Source organism: Pteropus alecto, unplaced genomic scaffold, assembly GCF_000325575.1.
Source record: "Pteropus alecto unplaced genomic scaffold, ASM32557v1 scaffold58, whole genome shotgun sequence".
Lineage (NCBI taxonomy): Eukaryota > Metazoa > Chordata > Mammalia > Chiroptera > Pteropodidae > Pteropus > Pteropus alecto.
Window position 1 is genome coordinate 628,691 of NW_006441950.1, and position 5,175 is coordinate 633,865.

The 5,175-nt window shown below is 44.2% G+C and overlaps 1 protein-coding gene across 3 annotated transcripts in view; it reads right to left on the bottom strand.

The window, feature by feature from the left end:
* Positions 1–2,390, bottom strand: part of EXOC2 (exocyst complex component 2) — a 210,240-nt gene extending 207,850 nt beyond the window's left edge. For all 3 annotated transcript variants that reach the window (XM_006918860.3, XM_025051694.1, XM_006918862.3), the window contains exon 1: positions 2,255–2,390. The gene's annotated coding sequence lies outside the window, so the exon portion shown is untranslated. The remainder of the gene's footprint in view (positions 1–2,254) is intronic.
* Positions 2,391–5,175: the final 2,785 nt, after the last annotated feature.

Sequence of the window (5,175 nt, forward strand, 5' to 3'; positions counted from 1 at the left end):
TTCCTGCTGTACTTACACTCAATACTACAGTTTAGTTCTTAGCCATTCTTTGAGAGGACAAAAAAGCCCCCTTGAATCCAGGCTACGTTATTTTATCTCTAATGTGTGTGTGTCAGGTATATGCTAAAAGTGGGAGACACGAAAATGACAGAGATTAATCCCTGTCGAGCAAGAGCTTAGTCTTTTGACAGATAGGTAAATACCAGTAATAGCTATAGCCCTTAAGACAACACAGGGATAAGACAAGTGCTAAGTGATTACAAGATTCACTGAGTTTTATTTATTTCTGACTATAGGAAAAAGGAAATTGAAGACCAAAGAGGATAAGTAACTCAACCCAGGCTACAAAGCAGGGGTTGGTAGTACATGGACCAGTAAATGGCTGCTTTGACTATTAAGCCAAAATACCTTTTGACTCTAATTTTCAAACTAAGGTCCAAGAGTGACTATAATTGTGTCCACAGCTTGAAGATTCATAATTTCTCTACAATCACTTTAAGGTTGTGTTTGTATCAATAATAATTATTTTAAAAAACATAAACAAACACTGAATCATGTGATTATAACTGAACTCTACTACCATTAGATTTCACCAGGTACTCCAAGGGATCCATGAACACATTGCCCAGGGTCCAAAAACAATCAACATTCTAGCATACTGTTTAGCTGAGTGACCAATGTTATTTCCCATTCCAATTTCAAAATTATCTCTTCTCAACATTAGCCTAAAACTCATCCATTCAACAAACATTTAAGCTCCTAGCATATAGTAGGTACTATATTAGGAATGTTGGCTAGATGAAGATAAGTAAACTGGAGAATGGGTGAAAAAGCAATTGAGAGACTAACTGTATAACCAGCATTTCCCATATGGCCTAATCCTGCCACCGACTGACACCAGTAATTGTCCAAAGTCCTTTATTAGAATACCGTCTTTGCAAAAATTTTTGAATACCAATTTTATTTCCCATAAGATTCATGTATAACAGGCTCTCAAATATTTGTGACATGAAAATTTAATTTAGCAGGTTAACAATCATCTTTTAGAAAGGTAATAGTTCAAAGTGATATTCAGTACAGGAAATTAAATGCTTGACAAAGAAAACAATATTTTCTGAAACTTCCAATAGTAGTTCCAAGTCACACTGGGGGATCTTCTGCTTCTCTGCTTAAAATTGAGTTTCTATTTAACAGAAGAGAACATTTAAGTACTAAGCACATATCATCCTCTTTCTAGTACCACCCTTTGAGTCAACAACTTTTAACACACAGATAATCTTGAGGAAGCTTCTGGAGTTCAGTTCCTTTGTTATTAGAGTCAGTTACACAGAGCATGGCCAGAATACATTAACATAAACAAAATATTATTACTCATAAGGAGATGGTTCTACGGTAAGCTCAGTTACACCTAGCTTTCCAATATAATGCACCCAAATGACTTAAAGTGTGGCTAATTTTAATTTTTTTAAAATTTTTTTCTTGTAGGATTATTCAGATTCATAAAAAACGATGAAACAAATTTTCTCATATTAGTCTGATTAATCTTTAGCAATTAAAAATAATTTCCATTTGAAGACAAGCTCTTTCAAAAACTCTTTTGTTATTAAGAAAGTGTCTATTTTCTAAATCTTGGGATACCAAATTAAGTAGGCTTAAAGGAGAGAGAACAGTGCTTGCGTGTTCAGGATCTAGAGCCTCACTACATGGTCTCAAGGGCAGCTAAAACACCGAATAACTAACTATACTTCAGGCTAGTTACCTAACCACTCTGAGCTTCTGTTTCCCCATATGTAAAATAGATATACTGTAACAACATCTACCTCTAGTGGAATTAAATCAGTCAGTAGATGTAAATGCTTAGAAGTGACAGACACCCAGGAAGTGGTCAGTATAGGTCTAAACTGACGCAAATCTAAACAAAACGTGCCTCATATTCGCTCTGCACGAATAAATTCTCAAAATTAACTCGGTGACAACGACGCAGAGGCGCAAGGAAGCAGGTGAAGCCAACTACAACCATCTCTGTAGGGTCAGTATTCCGAAGGCCCGGGCCCCGCTCCTGGCGCGGGGCTCGGGACGAGACCGCGCGGCTCCCCCTACCCCCACACCCTCACGGGTACGGACTGGAGAGCCGGGCAGGAGGCTGACCACTGGTGCTGGCGGGCCGCCACTCCTACCCGTCTCTCCAGGAGCGAGCCCCGCCGCTCTACCTGTCCGTGCTTCCCCCGGCTGGCCTCAGGGCTGTGACACGTACCTCTGGCCTGCCTGCCGCCCCTTCGGCCCGCTCGGACAGAGTCTGGGCCGCTCTCGAGAAGAGCACTCGGGCCGCAGCCCCACCAATCGCCTGCCCTCAACTTCCGCCCACCCGGAGCGCCGACGGCGTCGATCCGCCGGGTAGTCGAGTGCCGAGTTGTCGACGAGCCGAACCGTGGGAAGGGGGGAAAGCTGGGAGTCGGGGAGGTAGACGAGGAGAGTGCGCCCCCGCGGGGCATGCGGTGTGCGCAGTTCCTGGCAGTGCCCTCGGACACCTTCAAGGAGGCGGAAGATGACCCTTGGGCCGTTTGTGGTGGGCTCTGCACTGGGTCAGGACGCTGTGGCTCCACCCGAGGCTCCGGGAGGCCGGGTGACACACAAAAGTCACAGGACCATGGAAATTGCGGAGAAGAATGCCAGTCTACAGCCTGGAAACCCTGAATGTTGACTGTTTAAAATCATCAAAATTGGTGAACGCCTCCATGGCCTAGGTGCTGTGTAGGAGCGCTAGATATAAAAGGTGAACAACAAGCAGTCACTTCCTTTCAGGATCTCGCTGGGCTGACGGTAAACCGTGGTATGGCAAGAAGAAAAGAAATGTCACTAAATGAGAGACTGCTGCAGTCTAGGCAAGAAATGATGGTGGTCTGCACTGAGGAGACAATGGGAATAGGGGAAGGTGGTGACAAGGAAATGAGGACATAACTGGTTGCCTCTATTTTATTAGCAAAAGAAGCAGCAAGATCATCCGTGAAAAATGGAGGATGAAGGGCAAGGGAGATTTGAGGAGAAATGAGAATGTGAAATCTTTGTCCTGGATATTGCGACAATTATTAGACAAGTTTAAAGTGAGAACCAATCATCATGCCGGCATGCCTTGGCTGCTCTTGTATAGGTAGAGAGTTAGTAGAAAATTAGTATAACCAATGTTGGAGTTTTATAAGGCAAAAGGAGCAGAGAGCAAAGGATTTGAGAGTTTATGCAAAGAAATGACATGATCAAGGGTGATGGAGTTTAAGCTTTGTGATAGGATTTTTAGAGAGGTTTTTCTGATTGTGCTGCAGTTGGCCACTCAGATTGGAAAAGGTAGCAGATTAATAGGTTTAATTAATCCTACTCTGCGACATAGGTGGTGCTTGCCTGCTATCCTGGCTTAATAAGAGTGCCTCTTACTGTCAAAAGTGTCCCTGTTTGGACAATATTTGATGACCCTACAGTCACTCCACATTATAAAGAGAGCCCCAAACAATTGGAGTCAGACATTTCTTCGAGGCTTAGAAGGAATACACCCAACTGGCTCTGAGCTGGGTTAGTACTTGCTGACCTGAGGAACACTGGAGCCTGTGCTTGCTGCCATCACGGTGGAACTGAGCATGGAGTGAAGTTCTGGGGTGAAGTTCTTGGGTGAAGTAGCCTGCCATTGGAACTACATGTGATCAAGATTATGCCTCCTGCTTACAGTCTAGAAATTCTCAAAGGAAGGAGATCTGTTGGAGTGACTGGTTATAGCTGAATGGAAAGAAGTATAACCATGAAGCAGAGGCACAACTATGATGAGGGTTCTTGCCACCTGTTAGCCCTAAGAGCTAAACGTGCACCTCACACAGACTTTGGCCAATCTGTATGTGTCACATGAATACCCACCAGCAAGCATCCACAGCAGAGGGATGATTTGACCAGCCTCTGTCCTGGGTCACCTTAGTGTTTGTACAATGGTCCTATGAATTGAATAGCCATGGTGGCAGGGATGGAGCTGCACATACCCCTCTCAACAAAGCAGATTTAAACAGTGCAACCACCCCCTTTAAGCTCCAGTGGCCAATATACAGCTAGTGGTATTGTACTTCTCTCAAGTAGACCAGGCAGCCATTTGGTAGCAAGTTGATTTCCTCAGACCCAGATACACATTTGTCTTCCCTGCCTGCAGTACCCTGGCAAGCATCTCTATCAAATTGCTTACATAGTGTCTGATTTATCATTGTGGGATTTCCCATATCACCTAAAACAAGGACTCTCTTGAGAGTGAAAAAAATATGACAGAGGGGCCAATATCACCAGATCCACTGGTTGTACCATATACCACACACTCAGAAGATATCACCCTAATAGACCATTAGAATAGCTTCTAAAGGTGCAGCTAAGCCTGAAGCTTGGGGATAACATAGTGCAGTACTGGGATGCTGTGCCTGGGATGCAATTATATTTTGAACCTAATATCAGTGTATGATGCTTCATCCCTGATAGAGTCCTGGCTCCTCTAGCAGGGGAGGATGCTCTGCCAGTGGACACAAAGTTCCACTAAATCTAAAGGCTTCTCTTCATTTGTTCTCTTCATACAGGTAACAAAAAATTGACCCCCATGATCAAGAAGAAATGGGGCAGAGAAGATTATTTCTGGAACTCAGAACTCTCACTGGACATCTTTTTCATGCCTGGTGATGAAACACAGCAACCCTGGCCTGACAAGAGCATGGCAATCAGGGCTTAAACTCTGGTCTAGGACAAAGGGACACAGGGACAATGGTCTGGGCCACTTCGTCAAGCAGCCCAGACCAGCAGAAGTGCTAATTGAAGATGAGGGGACTCTAGAATGGGTGATAAGGGGGAAATCACCATAGCCGCAGGACAAACTATAGCAAGAGCCCATAACTCAATTTATCAATACTCCTGTTGTGGGTATGACTGGACATCAGCATGAGGAATCAGTGACAGGACAGACAACACAACACAGCATGCAAGGGATAGATAGTAGCAGAGGCCATCAGAGCCAACCCATATTTCTCTGATGTCCCCTGTGCTCTCTGAAGTCTACTTTATGGGAAAGCCTGCTTGTTTGTGTCTCAGGGCTTTCTTCTTGGATCCAGGGCATGCTGGAAGCACTGGAGAGTTCATTAGACCAAAAGCAGTCTTCAGCCAGATAGG